We start from the raw sequence: 21,348 nt of genomic DNA on the forward strand, positions 1-21,348 counted from the left end.
GTCGACACATGGCACGGCGGAAAATGGGAAAGGGTGGGCCGGGCGGTGTCAGTGTGTCACCCTAGAGCCAGGAGAGGGACACGCGTGGCGTAGACAAAACAGTGAGTCATCCAGGAGCTCACTGGGAACGCTGTTCACCACTGAACTGACCCTTCTGTGTTTGCGGTATTAACCACCACACTACCTTTCGTCTCTCCCTGTTTGTGTTCATCCATCTGCTTTATTGACTCACTGAGCCCTGTGGGTGGTGACCGCTCATGAACTGCATCCTTACCCCCGTAATGAAGCCCCCTCTCCCGGACCCTGACCTCCCTGTAACTCCTTCCCGTTGTCAGAAAAATAAAATAAAATGATAGACTTCGTTTATGCAAGCAGTGGTTTGCTGTTTGATTTCACGTGTAAAAATATTTCCCATCTGAGGATGTTCTGAAAGCCCTTCCTCTTTCACATCCTCCCTGACGATTAGCGCGGCAACAGCGCACCAAGAAGCCTGCTCTCGTCTCACCTCTGTGTCTCCAATGGCGGGAGTCGACCAGCAACGGACTGTGCCTGAAGTACGGCAGCTTTGGCAGGCAAGGTTTAAATTTGTCTTCGACACATGTGGGTCACGGGGGGGCCGTATTTTGTGCCAGCTCTAAAGGAGGAAGTCCCTTGGGGATATTTAAAGAGCTGAAAGAGCTGACTGACAAAGTAAAGATCATGTTCCCACTTGTGTTTCTCATGTCCTGGTATGATTTTTTGCCGTTTTCTGCGCTGTCATCTGTAAAAGATGGGGAAAATTTGACTCCAAAACAAAAAGGCACGGACCGGGTTTGCTAAGCTGGTTTCGTCAGCTTTCCAACATGCTGAATTGCTGACTAGGTTATATGTGTGTTAGGATTGGTGCTATTCAAAAATGCTAAGGCAGTGTGCTTTAGATTATTGACTGAAATGTAATATATATGATGATTGTACACAGTGGTCTCCTACATTCAGTAATAAGTTTCATATTCAGTTTTTACCAGTGTCTGTGGTTGCATTAAGTAATAGCTTCAGTGCACTGGAGTCTGGATAGGACCACCAATGTTGCTTAGTTTTAAGATGCCTTGCTGCTAAACCGCAGTTATTACATTTCTAAACTATTAGCAGCTTTCATGTATTGGATGACCACGTAAAACTGTCATTGAAAACAAGACTAACGCATGCAATGTTTACGTCCTGTAAAAAAAATCTACAGCTCTTTGCTAGTTGGCCAATTTTTACGATGCCTCTTCCTCTTTATGGGTAAAAAGTGATTGGTGGTCCGTTCCCTTCTTCTCTGTAATCATCCTCCTTGAAAACAGGAAGTGAACAATGTTCCTCAGTCAGCCTTTAGGCCCGTATGACAGAAGCATAAGTGATCACATGTAGGTGTGTCGGCGCTGTGACTAGACTGGCACAATCTCAAACGCAAACATACGACAAGTGCAGTTTTGAAGAGTGCAAATGTGATTAAAAGGAGGAAGAAGGCTGAAAAGCACTTTTTTTTTTCTCTTTGCCTGCTACAACCAAAGACTCGGAGTTCAGTTTAAACCAAAAATACAACAAAAACCCAAACGGTGGTGCAAGCTGACGCAGCAGAAAACTCCTATTGGTATTTTGGGGGGAAAACACAGCTGAACTGTAGAGCACCAAGAAAGAAGGGTCATCATCAGCAGTGGTCCGTTTTCTTTAAAGTATAATTGTCCTTTTTCTGGGTCCCTTGGTGGCAACACCAATCCTGGATCTGCATCGTTTGGGGCAGTGTGAACAGTGCTTATTGTAAGGGCGAAACTGCATTTTTTTTATTCGTTTTGGAGCACGGTTTCTCATTTCAGTGCCAGCCTCTGTCTTCTTCAACATGGTGCAGGTTCTCGTTGTATAGTGTTGCCCACTCCTGAAAAAGGGGGATTTGACATCACTCTATTGGTTGCATCTTGGTCTGTCTTGAGGTTTTCTGTGGCACTTTGATTTTTTTGTAACCGTTTTGTATGGCAAGAGAAAGGCGTATGGTTTATACATGGTCTTGGTGGTTGCGCTCCTCTGCCAACGGTCATTTCTGAGGGTTTTCCCAAATCACCTCAGGCAAATCCCTGTGCTGCTTCCATTTGTCCGCTCTATGTGGTCCAGTCTTTTTATTCATGTAAGAAAGTGACTAAATATATAAAGCGGTGCACATTTTCCAAATTATTTTTGTCAATGGTGTTCTTTAGGAGCTGGACAGGTGTGTTTATAGTGGGTGATGTTGAACCAGGATTTGGACCGTCTTTAAATGAAAGGCCAGACGAAGCTGCTTGTAAGCTTTTACAAATTCATTCAGAATGCATTGTAAGTTGTTGTTTTTTTTCCTGATGGGCTACAATGGCAATATCACCAGCATACTGCATCACATCGATGCACCTTTATCCCTGAATCTATTGATGTGCAGACGTTGCCAGTACATCATTTTGACTCCTGCAGGCAAACGTTTAGCAGTAAAATGGAGACAACAATGAAAACAGAGAACAGTGACACAGTCCTGCACGACTCTCTCATTGCCAACGCCACTGAGACATCAGACTTTGAACGCTGGGTTCAACTCGCATCCCCAGATGGTCGAGCAAACATTCAGCAAAAAAAAACATATTCCCCAATGCATACGTGGCCTTTCTTAAAATGCACTTCTTTACTTCACAACTAAACCCATTCAAAAGCTTTTTCAGATACAATAACATGCATGTGAAGTTAAGAAACAGTGACAACAAGTTTACCATGATAACACAATAAATACAACATTTTGAACTGGATTAAATGTCACCAGTGTTTTGCACACATCCTTGCACTGGATTTTCTTCTTCTAGTGGTAGTGATGCATTGCAGTGTGGAGTGCTGTTATGTGTTATTAAGCCCATTTAGGGTTTATGGCCACCGCTGTTGCAGGTAAACATAAACTGGCTGGGTGTGTTAATCTAGTTTTGGGAACCTGTTAATCTATAAACCTCGTCGTGCAGCACAAGGCTAGAATGACCACAGCAGTATAGAAATTGTGACACTCGTTTTCTATGACGAAGAAAGCCACGGACAGCAGGTATAATTCTGCTGTGCATCAAGAATCAATCCAGCTGGTGTGGATGTTTTGACTTCTTAGAAAGTGCCATTTCTGGGTAAAAGAGCAGAAGTATTAAAAGATCTGTCGTTAAAAAATCTGTCAACAGTCATTAAGTTTTGCTGTTTCAGTCTACGGCCCTGCGTAAACCACCAATTCATTTTTTTCTCCCGGCTGTGGTTTGTGTTGCAGTTGTAGCCGGCCACTTCCTGTGGTCCCAAAAATTCCCCACTTTGGCCAAAAGATCAGAAAACTGTCTTTATAGTCTGAAAAAAAAAAAAAAAAAAAAGCTTGCACAAGTTTAATTTCCCAAAGGATGGCCTACTCTCCACAGAGAGGCCTCAATTGACTTTGCCCCAGAGTCACACAATTCAAATAAAGACCTGTCAAGCTGCAGGCTTTTGTGTGCTCCCCGCCACAGGACTTTCCCATATCGGAAACAAAAACTGTGTGTAAGCACTGCAAACTAGCACTCTCTAGCTGCTGCATTTGTGCATGGTCCTGCTGAATGACTCCTGAAAGATCCCCTCATATCTATAATTCATGTCTCCCATTTGATACAATACAGTAAATCATCTTTTAAATCATCGACAGCGAAAGTCAAACGTCTGATCTTGTTTTTCGTCAAAGTGCAGCTGTCATAATTACATAAGAGTTATTAAATAGCCGTATTTATGATTTCACCGACAGACGGGTATTTTTAAATCAGCATGCAGACGTCTGTGAGTCTGACACCGTCTGCTCGAGCACTCATCGCTGGATGGACTGAGTTAGACAGAGATTTGGTCCTAACCCCACCGTTCACAAATAGAAACAAAATGATGATGGCTTGAAAGGTATGTGGCTCTCGAAGGAAGGTCTCGCCATTCTTTTCGCGTGTACTTGAGGGCCTCGAATGCATGTGTTTTATTGTGACTACCGCAGAGCCACAAAATAGGGTGCACCCTGCTAAGAAATTACATGCCACAAAAGCTCAGAGGCCTGATTTGCAGCTATCTTGGTGCTGTCCTTCTGGGTGCATGGTGTTTATGGATGTATCCGTCTCCGCTGTACACTGAGCTGTTGTTGTTTACAGAGAAGGTCAGAGTGGCTCTTCCCACAGACTTCTCGGAATGGTGAAAGTTCGGGGGCGTGCTGTGAGAACATCCTGGGGCGTGCTTCGACTCAAGATGTCAGAGGATGCTCCTTCATGGCAGCGGCAGGGAAAAGTTTGTCAAAGATGCTATCAAGTGGTGTACATTGACAACGCAAACAAAGCTGGATATAAGTACGGAGCGCCACTCCACGGACTCTAAGTCGGATTAGCCGGTGTATCAAAGGCCAAGAGATTGCTTTTATTTATCTTTAATTACTGCTTTTTACCTCTTCTAACATTTGTTGCATAAACACGCTTCCCTTTTTCTCATTTTTTATACTTTGTGTAATTTCTGAAGAGAATCCCAAGACCGCACACTTGTTGATCGGCGACCCAAGTGGGCTACTAACCTCAGTTTTGGAAACTACTGCTTTGGCTTATGGGATGTTTCTTTTTTTCATGTCGGACATGGGACATTTTCTTTTACCCTTGTGCTTTTGTGTGGAATTTGGTGGTGGTTTACAATGCGCTGTGGGTGCATGTATGGTGGGGCTAACTGGTAGGATTTGACTCATTGGATGTCTGCCTACCATTTTTGGGGGGAAGTTGGAGAAGTTCTGCAAAAAATAAATAAAACGTTGGGACTTGCAAATCATCTTGATGGAAAACATTGGCCAGTACGCCAACTGATTGTATTAGAACCTGATTTGAACTATTGTTGAAGATTTTTGAAAAGGGTACTTTTAACTGTCTCACTAACATACATAAAACATGTCATTATGTCTCTTCTGTCAGCTGCTAAAGCTAAAGCTGTGCTAATGCTAAGACAGATTACGCCCCCATTAGTTCTGCTGTGTCTACAACATGTTCTGTTCACGCGGTGACTGGCTGTAGCACGCCGCCAGCACTCATCATATTTGTATTAGTGGTACTCAAAGATACATGTGGTTGCTATATGGCACCGCAACCACTGTTTTCCCAGTGGTTAGCTGAGCCGCCATCTTGGTAGTCCATCACTCCATTTATTTAGTCACTCATGGCTGGATAATGCAACATTACGAAGCAGTTGTGAAATTGTAATTAATTTCTAAATTAGAATACAATTTTTGAAACGTTATCTTATTAAAGTAATGTTTTATTGTCTCTTTTGTTTTGCATAAACATGGCAACTGTTGTGTACTGTTAGCTTTTAAAGTTGCATTGGCCTCTACCCCAATTCCTCAAAACATACATATTCACACCAAACAGTGATATCTCTGCATTTCACTGGTTATTGGTGTTTCAGTTTTATTCTTATTTTTCCTTTTTCTAATTTTTCCCCGTAGTATTACCTATTAAAATTTTTACTTTGTAGTTTAGTTGAGTGTTACCAGTCCAATTAAAGTTTGTTGACTGAAGTATATTTTAACTAGATGTTGAAGGATTTTGTTGATAAATTATTGTATCTTGAAGAAAAGCTGTTTGTGTTAGCTCTCTTATGTGTGTGTAACAGAGACAGAGAAATTTTGTCTTCAATATTGAAGCGGTGTGCCACTCTGCTAATTTTCATTAATATTAATAAATTTGTTAATAATTGCCTTTGGCACTTATTAATAGTTGTTCATTGCCTAAACAAACCTGTTGTTGCGCAACAAAAATGGCATTCAGGCTAAATATAAGTTTAGGATGGCTGGATGGATGGATGGATGGATGGATGGATGGATGGATCGATGGATCGAGCGATGGATCGATGGATGGATCGATGAACGAACGGATGAATTGAAAAAAAACGTTCCTGTGTCAATTGCTATTTTTCAACAAACAAGTTTATGATGAAAAGTTTCATATTTGCCTTGCGAAGGTATCCTGTTTCTGCCTTTCCAAGTTTGCATTTATGTTGGAAGGAAAGAAATCGTTATTACAAACTATCTTGTTTCACTGCCTATTTTAGAGACTGTGACTCAAGGGGGGAAAGCATTGCCATAAATAGGCTGCACATACATCTACACACAGGTGTATCATACAGCATACGTCTCCAGTATACTAGTTTTAATGTGCTGAGGGGACACAACAGTCAGGTCCTTTCTGGTTTTTGCCATTGTTTCATAAAAATTCTCAGAGTTACACCTGGCGTCTTTAAGTGGGTTCGCAGGAGAGGACTTCTTCTAGTTTTGTAAAGAGGGCAGCCTGTTAAATTGTAAGAATCACCCTGTTAATTGACCTGGTGTGCTGCTATAGAACCAGAACCAAACATGGAGAAACAGCATTTAGTTCCTATGCTCCACAAATATGGAACAAACTTCTAGGAAACCTCAAATCAGCTGAAACACTGACTTATTTTAAATTAGACTGAAACCCCAATTGTTCAGAGTTACCTTCGGCCCATAATAACAGGAACACTGACCAACATGTTTGATGTGTATTGATGTTTTCACTTGATACAATTTAATGTTTGTTGCTGGTCTCACAATTGGTGACTTTTTTCATGTCTTTATGATGTAAAGCACTTTGAACCACCTTGCTGCTGAAATGTGCTTTAGAAATAAACTTGACTTGACAACTTGACATCACACAATCAGCCAAAACCCCACAATTTCAGGCGTCTCATCCGACTATGTTTAAATCGAAAAAAAAAGCTGTGATAAAAACATAAATGGCTTTGAAAACATTTTGTTTTTCTTTAAAGTATGGTATACGTTGAAATTGTTCCAACACCCACTGAGGTGTGATTTCCAGCTGGGAAAGTCCAAACTCAAACCCGATGGATTTAGTGTTTGTGGACATTTTCCTCTTGTCTTTTAACTAATAAACTTAAGAGAAATAAAAAAAAACGTTTTGGCTTGTACTGATGTTATCAGTTAGGCACCATAGAAATTAGTAAATCCCGTTGCTTATCGGCTGACAAGCAGAACTTTCCAAACTGGCACATGATGTCATTTCCAGTTTTGAGCTCCCATCTCTGCGACAAATCAAACGCAGCATTATTAGCAAACATAACAATATGCTAAGTGCATTAAAACAGTAAAAATAAGAGGGTCTTCAAGCTGAAGTACAAAGAGTGCATCAGTTGCATTAGGATCATTTTACAATGCCATTTTTTGCTGTCCTGATTTGTACCATATGCTGTTAGGCTTTTTTTCTGCTGCTATTATTCTGTAAATATCACATGACTTTATCATAAGGAATCAGTTTAAACCCTTTTTGTGTCCACAGTATCAACATTATCACCTTCCTGAAGCAGTTTTACCATGTTAATCATAAAGAGCAAAACACATAATTTTTTTCCCCCCATTCATGTATCCTGTAATTTATGGTCTCAATATGCTTGCTCCAAATTCATGAGAATGTTTTTCATGTAGACAAAGCCTGAGCGTGATGTAAATTTTAACCAATGTTTCTACTGTCAACCACCTCAAAATTGTATACACCAAGCAAGGTCGGGAGTTATTTATAGTTTCAATTCATTCTACGACCAATCAGTCCCAGCAGTGCAGTTACAAAGCCCCGTGCCGAAAGCATGATGTTGTGGAGCTGTGACCTCTCATTGAATGTTTTACCTTCATCCACACTGTAATTTAAAAATATAAATCTATGTCTGATTTCTCTTTGGGAGTGGACTTAGGTGTTTGTCTGGTATTAATATCCCTGGATCAAGTGAGGGAAACAGGTGACTCCTACTGCTGTTTCTTAGATACTCCCATGCAACAAGGATTATTTTCTTCAATGAGCTGATCCTTGTTTTGAAATAAGATCCCACCCTGCTTTATGCCCCACTCAAAAAGTACTTCAAATTGTAAGAGAGGATTGGAAGATAATCAGTAGATTAAAACTTCACAATGTTGTCAAAGAACAATTAGTTCTTAGAGGAATGCAGAGGAGTGAACAGGCAGGAACGTGTGACTCCCATTGAATCCCGTCATGCTTATGCACTGACCTGCAAAAGGATTGATACTCCTTGACGCTTTTCACGTTTTGCTACATCAAATCACAAACTTGAATGTGTTTTATTGTGATTTCCTTTCATAGACTAACTCATATTAGTGTATAGCCCCAATCATGAGGTGGATGGAAGAGGTAGTCTTCAAATATCGGAATCAGAATCAACTTTATTAAATGTATTAATTTTCTGGGCACAGACAAAGAATTTGGCTTGGAATTCCAACGCTTGCACCATACATTAAAAAAAAAAAAAAAAAAAAAACAGGCAGACAAGTATCAGCAAGCAGAGCAACCACTACAATCTATAACAGAAAATACATTATTCAGTGTCAATGTTTGGGGATCATGTCAGGTCTCGAGAGAGGATGGTTCCTATGAAGCAGAAATGATGCACAGTACACACCGTGCTGTTGAGGCTAGTGAGGGGTGGTGGTCTTAAGCGGGTTTAGCTCCAGCTGGTTCTGGACCCTGCCCGTTTTCCTCGCCTGCGTCTTCGTTAGGGAGACAGGTCAACTCTGATGGGAAGATGGATGGAGCTAAAAACAGAGTGATCCCAAAAGAAAGCACGTTAGCAGCTGCAAAAGTAATAGAGGACAACCTTCCAAAAGGACAACAATCCTAAACAAGACAAAAGGATGCTTTTAGGTAACAATGGTTCAGTCAAAGTCATGACCTGACTGAGCTTGAGCTTTATTGGGGTTAAGAATGAGCAAAACGTTCAGACTTTCGGGAGTAAAAGACCTTCAGCAAAAGGGGCTTCTGCAGAGTATTGATTGAAAGTATATTTGTGCAAACCACAATTTCAGGCTTTTATGTGTAAAAAAAATTGGGGGGGAAAAAAACACATATTCCTTCCACCTCACAAATATGAGCTACTTTGTGTTGGTCTATCCCGTGAAATCCCAGTGAAATCCATTGATGTGCTTTTGCAAGCAACTGTCCAATGGCAATGCCCATGACCACAGTGGGTTACGGCTGCACCACAGTAGCCTTTCTGCACTTGCTCCACTGCTGCCTGGAGCACTGCTGAGCTGCATCTGGTCCTCATCTGGATCTGGGGGCTGGTTGGACATCCACCAAGCCAAGCACAATGAGCGCCACTGACAACATGGCAGTGCTCAGAGCTGACAGCAGCAAACTCAGCACATGTCACTGGCTAAAGGAGAGGTATGCGAGTTGATATGGAAACAAGATGTGCTGAATGTTTTTTTTTTTTCCTTTTTCTTTTAACTCAGTGTTGATTGTGGATAGGACCACAAACGTATTATAAATGCAGTGGTGGAAATGTGTTGCTACATTCATCAGTAGATTAATTGAACCTGCGTAGCGATTTGCTGAAAATAAGAACAAAAACTTGTTCCTATGTTGAAGCATTTTCTTACGTGCAAAGCAGAAATTGCACTGCAAAATGGGAACTAAAAGTAAGTAGAAAAAATTCTTGAAATTACTGTATTTTTCCTTGATTTGAGGAGCTAAATAAGACTATTTGCCAATGGAATGAGTATTTTTACCCCTAAAATAAGATAATTAGATATCCTGCACTTGAAATAAGATAATGGAGATGAATTGTTCCTATTTTAAGTGCAACAATCTAATTCCATTGGCAAATAGTCTTATTTGCCTGCTCTAATCAAGGAAAAATACACTAATTTCAAGAAAAATGTCACTTACTTTTAGTTCCCTTTCGCTTTATGCATTGTCCAAAAAGACAAAACGTTCAAGATCAGATTCACGTTTTGGGTTTCCAATTGTATCTCTTTTAGATGTGGAGTCATTAAAAAAAAGTTATGATGGACTTTTCTGTGCTTTTGAGTAATGTATCTAAGGGGTATATCTTCATAGATAAATCAGTATTTCTTTTATTCTAAGACTGTTTGAACTGTAAAGGGCTTGTCCTTCGATTCAGGTTTGACAGATTTACTACAACGGGAGATAAATAAATCAGTAAAACAATTAAGCCTGGCAGACCTGACAGCTCGTGGGAAGGAAGATTAAAGACAGTTTTGGTCTGTGCACATGTTAACCAAGTTTTTATTCCTCCAACATTTTCATTTCTGCCTTTGTCTCACCATGACTGAAAACATGCTGTGGTTCAGCCTCCTTAAAATAAAAATGTAACATAAGGCTTTCAAAAAGGTTTGTCATCAACCAGCAAAGATATCCAGAATGTAAAACCTTCAGCACCTGCAGGGAAAATGACTCTAACGTCCTTCTTTTTGTTTTCAGAACGGAGCTGCTGCTGCTATGGACGAGCAGAACGTGTCTCAGCACAGCAGTCCTCAGCGCTGCGGAGGTCAGCCCGGCACCGACAGTCAGAAGTCCAGCGCGATCCGGTGCGGCTGGCTCAGGAAGCAAGGAGGTTTTGTCAAGACGTGGCACAGTCGCTGGTTTGTTCTGAGAGGGGAGCTGCTCTACTACTTCAAAGATGAGGAGGAGACCAAACCTCTGGTGAGGCTGTTTATGCACTCAAAGACCTGACAGATGGCCACATACAACAACACACCACTTAGCTTTGAGATCATGCACACAACCAGATAATTTAATAATTAGGTAACTTTTTGGCAAACTCAGATGTTCATTTTTTTTTTACTTTTAAGCTAATCAGGCAAAAAGAAATACATTCTGCACAGTTGTCTCTTAATGTATAGTTTGACGCTATAAACGATCCCTGCACTTATTTTGACAAACCCATCCATCCAAAAGGAAATCATTCACATACTGTTTGTTGAATCAATAACTAAAGGTGAATACATTAAAAAGTAAATGTATTTGTTGCCTAAATACATGTCAGACCTCAGAACAATCCCACAGACCCATGTAAAGCTGAAGGGACGGTTTGTTGCAGGTTAGAATCTGCATTCTTCTGATCGGAGGGAAGGTTGGAAGCTTATTTTTGTGCAATACTTTTTTAGCTTCTGTGTCAAATTCAATGTCAGGAGTGCAAAGTTTAAATTCGATTACCTGTTAAACGCTTAGTGCAAAATCAGAGTCCTGTTACCTGATTGTAGCTAACAAAGACTCAGCTTATACAAGAAGAAGTTGCAACACACATATATGAAAAATACAGGAAACATAGCATCAAGCATTGCCCTTTAATTTAACCACTAAGCATGCAATGTCATTACGAACAAAAATGGAACATTTGCTTGCAGTTATCTTCGTGCAGATGAACATGCAGTAACTCCACATCGGTCACTGTTTTGTTCATCTTGCCTCTACCTACATTTTTCTAGACTCCTTTTTGGTCTTGGAAAAAAAAGAATACACTGTATTCCAGCCTCTAAATGTTCTGTATAATGCACGTCTGAATTGCACTGACAACGTTAAATCCATTTATAAGGAAATCCCTTTGACAGCAATGTGTTCAAAATGTAAATTTCCAACAATGTTGTTGCAGGTAAAGGGTGTTTCACTGCAGGGCAAATTGCGATTGCTGATTGGTCAGTTGGTGACGAAGCCGCATGATTGATTGTCAGGTGGCGTTACGTAAATTAGACGCCAATCAGCTATTTTGGGAGGCATGTCAGAACAAAACATTTCAGTAGCTAGCTGTCGTGGAGGCCGCCCCAGATGCAGAAAAAAATAGACAAGATCATGTGAAATGATGACGACATTTTTATTTTTTATGAAAGGCAGGTCATTACTCAGCCTTTCAGCAGGAAGATTTAGTTGTGACACCAGAAACGCTGGTGAAAATAATTATTATTGTAAGGATTTTCTCCCCTACTGTATAAATTAACCAGATTAAACGTTGGATTTGACTTGTTTCTGTGTGAACCTATATTACTGGAGCAAAACTATTTATTCTCTCACCATACTTTCACCAGGGGTGCCGAGAAATGTGGCTGGTAATGTGGATGTCTTGAATTTCAGCCATTAGATTATATATAAATGGCATATATTTTTTGTTCCAATTACAGTGAAGTACATTCAATATCTTAAGATTTCACTCCTCAGTGGACATATCTTTATCTATCACCCCTTTTTTTATATAAATATTCCTGAAGGTTTCTCATTTCTGTTCTTGTGCATTAACAGGCTGCCAGCATTTAGTCGTTGTTGTATTTAAAAAGAGGTTAAAAAAGATCTAACTCTGATTCCGATGACTCAAACCCTTTTGACTGGCTGTACAACAAGTTGTACGCTTGTTTTCATTGATCTCAACAAGCAGATCTATCCTGACAGAGAACGGGGACAAAGAAGGGAGATAAGGCTGTCTCTGCAACCACGTAGCTGCCTCTTTAGAAAAATCGGAACAAAAAAGCAGCTCGACAAGCAGTGGCACCACAAAATGAAGCATGAGGCAGACAAATCTGCAGAAGATGGATGAAAAATTAACACATGCACATTTGTAGTTCAGTAAGTAATGGGATGTTGATGTTTATAAATTGTCTAGCACACATGACAAGGTAAGGAGAGATGCAGTTTTTGTTGTCACCAAGAAAACATAACTTTAAAATAATAGGTTAAAAGTAGAGTCTGAAACTTTTCCGGATGTTTCCCGAAGTCCCTTTTTGATTAATTGTACTTACCCAGGACCGTCTTACCCATACCTCTCAACTTTTGATGACAGTTGAGAGTGAGATTGTGGTCCGACGGGGGGGGGGGGGGGGGGGGGGGGGGGGGGGGGTGGGGTGCTGTTGGTCGATTCAAGACGGTCACTATTTTAAACTGACTATCTTACTTTCTTACTTCACATCATTCGATAAAGAAGGAAAGTAATGGCGACAGGTTGCTTTCAGAAATTAATAGGCAATTTGAATTATTTCAAACTAATAAAACATGACGACTTACCATTTAATTCGCACGCAACACGGACCGTAGAAGTGTTTCACTTTGGATGAGGGAAACTTGTTTGCGCGGCGGCGGTCCTTGCAGCTGTGTTCCCTCTACTACTGGACGTGCCATGACGCGAAGCGTCCGTACGCGTGCGTTTCAAGAGTGAGATTTTGATTGTAAGATTGAGATTTTCAAAGTAATGCGTGTGAGCGTGTGCAATTGATGAAATACGTGTGTCACACGGTCAATGCGTGAGAGTTGAGAGCTATGGTCTTACCTGCTCTTCCACTCTTTAGGGGGATTGCGTGAAAAAATCTCCCAAATCCACTCTAGTTTTATTTATTTATAGTCTATGTCAAGGCCTTCCTCTTCTTCTCATAAACTTGAACGTGGTTTGCTTCTTGTGACTCTCAGCCATGTTGAAAGTACACGGTGTGAGTAGCTGAGCTACGATGAAAGGCTAAAACTGAAGCTAACCGCTAAGCTAACCGGATACAGAAACAACAGAAGTGTACATGCGCAGCCAGCAAGCGGAAACTAACAAGGAACGAGCACGCACTCTGGTGTTACGTGAGTGCATCAAAAATAATTGCCATGTGGGACAAGCAATAGATAAGGCGATACCCCAGAACCTGAGGGACAGAGGTGTGGGCAGGAACAAAACTCCGACAAATCGGATCAAATAGCAGGGATTTGTCAAAGTTTTCACAGGCCTGCAGCTCCTGCAGAGATCAACTTTTTCTGAATGTATGGACTACTTTCAGGTTGGAAGGAACATTTCACCCAGTATAACAAAAAGTGTTTCTGAACAGGATTACCACACGTATGACTTTAAATTTCCTGTAAACTGACTTTCAGGCAGCTGAATATACATTTAGAAGCTGGTGTTGGGACACACTGTTTACGAAGTCGCATACCGGTTGTTTTTTTAGTGTCTGAGACTGAACAGGAGTAAATCTTTACCATTAGCAAAAGGAAATCTATATACTAAATACGAGTTGATTTTTTTTTCTGCCCACATTTCCTTATTATTTGATAGTATTCCCTCTACCGTATGACTTTGGTCAAACATATCGGTCAAACTCCCTCTTACTTACTCATTAGGTGCTCAACAAAGAACGTCCCGCTTTTGCCTTTGCAGACTGGGAGACTAACAGAACAGAAGACCACATCCTTCTCTCTTACCTTTTCTGTCCAAACAACATCCTCCCTATTCCAGGGGAAACTGGAGCACAATCGAAACCTTCATTCTGCTCATCTACGTACTCTGCTCTGTTTTTTTTCCTGCTGGCTGATTTCCTAGCAAACTAAGCTGAGCCAAACCTAAGCCACATCAGCAGTTCAAGTCTCTTAAGGTTGAATCTCCAGACCTCGAGGTGGGCTGCTGGCCAGACTCGGGAACAGGAGCCATTCCTCACTGCTACTTCTGGGGGCTCTGGGTCTCAGGGTGTTCGCTTATAAATAGAAGGTGACATTACATGAGGTCTTAGTGAGGTCACTGTCCTGATGCAATCACCAGAGTTTTCCTAACGGGTGCTAACAGAAAATACAAAATACAAATTTTCCATTTTAGGCACATCAAATGAATTACTGTCCCTACACCCTTCACCGCCTGGAAAACATGATTTGCTGCTTTCCTCGGCTGCCCTAATTCTCAACCGAAGCAGTAGAGAACACCTGAAACTGCTGCAATTTTTTTTTTTTTTTATTTAAACTAGGTCAGGTTCAGAGGAGCGTTGAGCATCCTTAAATCTGTGTAACTGTGACCTTCAACTCAGAGCAGCATCGAAGATCATAAAAGGAAGATTTTTCACCGACAACGCTGAATGAGGAGCGCAAGACAAGTAATCCGGAGTCATTAGCCTCCCGAAACAAAAAACACATGTAGGACAAAGAGGAGCCTGAGCGCCGACTGGATGTCGTCCCGACGTCTAACCTACCGAGATCAAGACAAGAGCGGGGCGAACGCACACACACGAGCACAGAAATCCACCACGGCCCATTTAACGTCTGGCCTGTCACAAGCTGCAAACTTTATCTAACACTAAGGTGCGAAGCCATATCTAGATCAGCTATTAATTAAGTCTCTCTCCTGCTGTGACGCCTCTATTTGTTCTCCTTCCCACTGGCCTAATTGCCGCCTCCCCCAGTTGGAGAAAGAACAGCTGCCCTTTTCTGTTGCCTGTGGAAACACGAAAACACGAAAACTGCAGCCTGATTAGTCCGGTACGGGCTGTACCGGACTAATCTGATGGTACATTTACAAATTAAGGGGGGAAACAGTGCATAGACTCAGAAGCCAAAGCTATTTTAGTGATTAATAGTAGTTTTGTTCTCCCTTTTTAATCAAAATGCTTTTAAATCTACGGAAATGACATGAGTTTTAGACCCAGGGTCTGAAAACACCTTAAAAAATGAAACATTTGTTACTTTTTTCCAAACTTGAAGATGTAAAATTTGGGGGATTTCGATTTTTTTCACACTGATTTTACACAGGAAGCTGAAAAACATGGACAAAACAAAAGCACTACATTTGGTCATGACGTGGTTCCTGTTCTTAGACCTTTTAAAGTCTTGTTCCTTACGTAAGCCTTAATTTATGATTACGATTATCCTTCTCCTTACTCCGTCTAAATTGTCTCTGACATCACATCACACAGTTTGCGCTTGATTTGCACTCCGGGCAACTCTCTCTTAACAGCAGATGCAGAAAAGCCTGAGAAAAATTGTTCAGGGCAAAACTAGATAAGTTGCTTTTTTCTTTCTGGTGCTTGTTGTGCTCCCCCTTTTCAATACCACCCTTGGCAACTATATGGCCAGTATTGCTTTTTTATATGAGGTGCTTTTTTTTCTTTTAAGTAAAAAAAGAAGCTTGTTGATGCAACATTTTTCTCTGTCCTGGATTACGGTGGTGCCTTTTATGTCAATGCATCTTCTTAAAGCACATACATTAAATCTGAGACAGGGTGAGATGAGGCGTTCTGGCAGGGATGAGTTAGCTGAGGCAGTCTTTTGTAGACAGGTGAACAGGTGCGCCGAGAATCAGTGGCAACAGGGGGAGCTGATCCAGACCGGAGTGGCTGGAGGGAGACTGAGCTGATTGGATGATGGCTTAGAGGTAAAGGCTGAGCCAAGAAAAGTCCAGAAAAGTCCAAAATAAACAAACAAAAACCTAAATCATGACAGTCTACTCTAAAGTGAATCAAATTAGCTTTGCATGACTTCACAACTTGTAAACAAGGGCTTTTCTGATTCTTAAAATGGTCTGATCAACAAGCATAATTAGCTTTACTGCATTCTGAATCATTGTACAAAAACTGGGAGACAGACAAGGGTTAGAAAAATGTAAAATGAAGCACAGATCAGTCTGAACAGGGTGTTCAGAGCATAGACATTATATACGTAGACGCCCCATTGGACGCTGCCGGCCACTAGGCCGACGTGCCTACAGGGCGGCCATATTGGGTCAGACCACAGATCAGACAGCTGCTGTCAAAATGAATATGAGGCAGCTCAGATCTCATTCTTATCACATGTTCACAGTGATTGTGACCTTTCAGACAGATTACACATATTTATTCAGAACCAAAACTATTTAAACTGAAGTCAAACTGGATGAAAAATGTACATGCACTTACATATTTTGCAGTTACATATTAATCTAATATACACACAAATTATATACATATAAATCTCTCTCTCTCTCTTCCAATATATATATATATATATATATATATATATATATATATATATATATATATATATATATATATATATATATATATACAAACATACAAACCGCGATCTGGGGGAAAAAATCAACAAAAAATCTAAAAACGCATCTTATAATCAAATATTACAAAATCATAGCAAAACCAAAAATATTGTATAATACATTACACCCCCCCCCCCCCCCATAAATCATGTCTATCCAGTAATTTAGGCCCATTTTGTTTGTTTTTGGTGTTTAATGTACTTTTCTCTACTTCCATCCCTGCTACCCATTAGCACATATTGTGTTTATGCCGGAAAAACTGTAACTGTAAAGCATGAGGATGATCAGACAATCTTCCTTATGGAAGGTAATTCCCCAGGATCTGGTCCTAATGTCCTTTTATTTGCGCACCCATAAGCGGAGTAAAAGTCGGGCTTCCTGGGACGTAGCTCTGGAAGTTTGCTTATTATCAATACAAAATCGAAATTATTTATTAAGTTAGATAACCATTTAATTCAATCAATTGGTCCCATGTAGCCCCTAAAGGGGTGACGTTTTCAGTCAGTTGATTTATCTGAAAATCGGGTGAGAATTCACCGGATTCAGAGTGTCTAAAAACATAAAGTACATTTTTCTGAATTGACGTGTATTCTGTCTGAGCGCAGCTTGGTCTGACCTAAGATGGCCGCTCTGTCGGCACGCCTCTCACCCGACGACGGGGCGTCTACGTATTCATGTCTGTGGTTCAGAGTGCGCGCCTTAGCCTATTTGTGGCTCTTGGAGTGATTTTGTGTGGCCACAGTTTGCAAATGAGCCCACCAGCACATTGAAAATGAAATTTTTTTTCAAATACTGAGGAGGAGATCGTTCTTACTGACGAATTAAAATCTGCTTAAAATGGAAAACTGTGGGGTGCAACACTGATTATTTTTCTTTTATCCCCCATGCCTTTGCAAAGTGTATCACAAACTGCCAATGCTTTTTACTTAAAAGCAAAGTAGGGCAAACCCATTAACTAAACTTGGCTTCAAAAGCAAACTTGTTCAATGAAAGAGCGGCATTTATGATTCTGCAAAGCTCTTAAAAAAATTACAAGTTAGCGGACCTTTACTTCCCCACGTTAGAATACCGATGAGTAACGAGCTTGCATTTTAGTCAGTTTGGTGTAAAGAAACATTTTCAAAAGCACCAAATTTGAGTTACCACCCAGCATGCACTCAGGGTTTTAGGTTTTTTCTCTTTCTAAATACATGTTTGAGACGCCAACACCTTGAGAAGACAGAGAAACGCCTTCAACTTAATGCTGGAGGTGTCTCCAAACAAATGTGTACCCACTGTTTACTATTCACTGTCTATTCATGGAAAGAAAATGTCCTGGAAAGAGTTTGTAATATATTAAAATTACAAAATTATGTGAATTGCAAGCCGGGGTAAGGAGGTGATTAAATGCATTTATTAAATGGAGGGGGATAGAAGACTCAAGGACGAGCAGATCAGTAAAAGAATTGATAACAGCTGCCTTAAAACTGAATGCACCACAGGCACAAAGCCCGGTGGGTTAGTTTAAGCCCGGCAAAACACTGACACAAATTAAACTTCTCTGAGATGAAAGAAACAAGTCAGGCAATCACCTTGGCCGTTCTCCGAATTTCGTCTCAAAGGTATTTCATTATTCAATTCATTACAGCCTTATTGGATCCAGGGATGAATTTTTTTTTTTTTTTTTGAGGAATTCAGACCATTGTTGATAAGGTTATTTGAGTAGATTTGTCCTTTTTTACTGCAGGGGGCTGGCGTGTTGCGGTCCTTTACAGTTGGGCCAAACCTCTCGGAGCAACGTGAAGAATCTAAAGAATGGGAGTCAAATGGAGGTGAAGGGTCACTGAAAAGCCTGCGTAGGGCAGAGCACATGTAGGCTTTAGCATCAACATGCCATCTGCCTGCCCTCACTCGTCCATGGAGACGTATGCGCGGATACTCACCGAGATTGGGCGATATGCTTGCACACACATGCGCTCATATTTCGTCTGGCTTGAGCCACAAACAAGGACGGAGCTCATGCAGTGGCAGGAATGAGATGATTATTGTAATTTAAGCCACTCTGCTTCGGATCTGTATGCCAGGGAAAGCAGGGCGGGAGGGGGGGCGCAATTTGAATGAATAAAAGAACTCTGGATGAATGCATTTTAACAATTTAATGGAATGAGAAATCAGAGACAAGTTAAAATTTTATTAAGATATTAGGATTCCTGCCACAACAAGTCTGCGCATAGATAAATATTGAAAATTCATAGGACTGGGAAGACAGAACTCAGACAAAATGAAAAGTTGCTGGTTGTGTGATGAATTACATCAAATCAATAATTTAGCAGCGGCGTGATGCTCTGAATGTCTTCTGTTGTCTCTGCGTAAGATGGAAACTGCTCGACCTTGACGAGTACGGAGGGGGTAAATAAAATGCCACTGCAGTTCTAGGACCGTGAATTATGCAGCAAATGGACTTTTCTCACTTTTGTCCGTATCCAAACAACGACTCTGTTGTCACTTTGAAACCGGCAGAAAATTGGCCACACAGTTCTACAGCACCATAAGAAAGGGCAAGTGAAATACCAAGAATGAGCAACCCCTCATCTGAAATTGAGCCCTTTCTGTAAATTTTCAATGCATCATTAAAGGCCAATATGACATGCTCTTTGTCGGCACGGCTTTTGTATTTGAACGCCTCGTTAAGTGCAAATGTAACGGATCGATGGCACTCAACTCTAAAATACATTAAATGCGTGATGCTGTTGCATGGAAAGCCTTTTATTGTCACCCAGAGAAACGTCTTGCTGTCAGTCATCCGAGAACAGACGGTAAAGTATAATAACTGTTTTCTAAGAAATGTTGCCCTGGGAAAGCCCTGTTTGTCGTGCTCCACATTGTTGTGTTGGAAAGTCACTCGCAGCAGGTTTGGACATGTTCTGCTGTGTCTAAAAGCTGGCGTGGTAACCGTTTCCTACATGCTTTCATGAGTGGATTTTCCATGTGATATGATGTTTTGTTCCCGGTGATATACATCCAACCCTCCCCTTTGACTGCTAGCGTACCTTCATTCAAACTTTACTTCTAGTGGAGGTATTCACAATTACATATCGACATTAGCAATGGAACATTGCTGTCTTTAATATTCATAGCATCACGTGATATTATTATGAATTGTAATAAGTGGCTGTTTTAGTTGGAAATGTCATCAGATTATTAATTATGCTGCATTATTTGGTCATTGTTTTTAGCAAACCAATTAAAATTGTAAATTATAATTACACCCCCACTAAAAACACAAATATTCATCTACAAGATAAGGAGCCTTTATTGTCCATGAAAAACAAGCAATTTGTGAGCACCTATCTGAAATAAAGCAAATGCAGAAAATCCTATATGATACTGGTTACATCAGTGGGACAAAAGAGAAAATTGTATTTCTTAAAGGACAAGATTCACATATTAAAAGCGTGCAAACTAACATAAAGCAATGAATGGATAATGCTTTAAATCGTCCATTTGCTTTTTGCTTTTATTTTGGTAGAGAAGCTGAATCCTGTCAGATTACTAGTCAGTGAAAAAGTGCTTTAATCTATATAAAACATAAAGTGGATATAAAACTGGACATTTGTGCTGTTCACAACATCACATTAAATGAGCACTGCAAACCGTGTCTTTGCTGACAGGGTTCTTATTAAAGCTATAAATTTTAATTCCCTTAAAAACACACCGAAATGTCCCTTTACCTAAACTGGTCAATGACATGGTATCTAAAAAAAGGTGTTGGTCACACTCTGTTCCCTGAAGATATCTACGCCTCACCGCAATAAAACTAAACCTCAGACGCAAATATCTCTGAGTGCTGTGGACTTAAATGTTTCATATATATAGTGTGTGAAAATGGTGTGGCACAAGTAGAACAGGACATAAATGGAGAAACGGCGAGCATGGCAGTCGGAGAAAAGACTCCAGCAATGAACAATGGAAATTGAAGGACTTATTTATACTGGGGGTGGGCAGGTGGAGAATGCTGCTGATTGCAAGTGAGGTGATCAGGTGACCAAATGAAGCAGCTTGGGCAGAAGTGCAGCTGGCTGCCTCTCCAGCAATTAGGCAGGCAGACCCAGGGCCGGATTATCCATAAGGGCCAGTGGGCCATTTTTTTAGACTAAAGCAGAAAACTAATTTCACAAGAAAACCCTTGATGGGTAAGATCATATTCCATTCCACCAGGTTTGGTGATTCAGCAAGTCCTGGCCCTTCCTGCCAGTGTTTTCTAGATTGAAATACTGGAAACGCTTCAGTGAAAGTCACACGTTGGCATGCACTTCCACTTCCTGTACATCTTCGTTTCATTCTCAGATCCAAACAGGTAGCGATTACACCCACAGTTTTAGGAGAAAAGGGGAGCATCATGAAAGTATTCAGCTTCCTTAGCGCGCCATACTTTCAAAGTGAATGTAATCCCAGGCCTTAAACCACAAAACTATTACAAGACATAAATACAAAGGAAATTTTGGACTTTAACAGGAATACATAAAATACATGACCCATTTTAGGGAATTATGTACCATTTTGAGGAACCTTGAATGCAGCAGAGCGACCATTTAGCTGCCCCCTTTCCCGTCCTCTTTCAATCCTCTAATAAACAAGCTTCTTAAGGCCAGATTTTTCCACATATGAGGAGTATAAACCTTTCAGACAGTGTCCTTTTGTTTTATTTCAAGGTTGCAATAATTGCTTTGGCTCTGAGCT

Source organism: Fundulus heteroclitus, chromosome 8, assembly GCF_011125445.2.
Source record: "Fundulus heteroclitus isolate FHET01 chromosome 8, MU-UCD_Fhet_4.1, whole genome shotgun sequence".
Taxonomy (NCBI): domain Eukaryota; kingdom Metazoa; phylum Chordata; class Actinopteri; order Cyprinodontiformes; family Fundulidae; genus Fundulus; species Fundulus heteroclitus.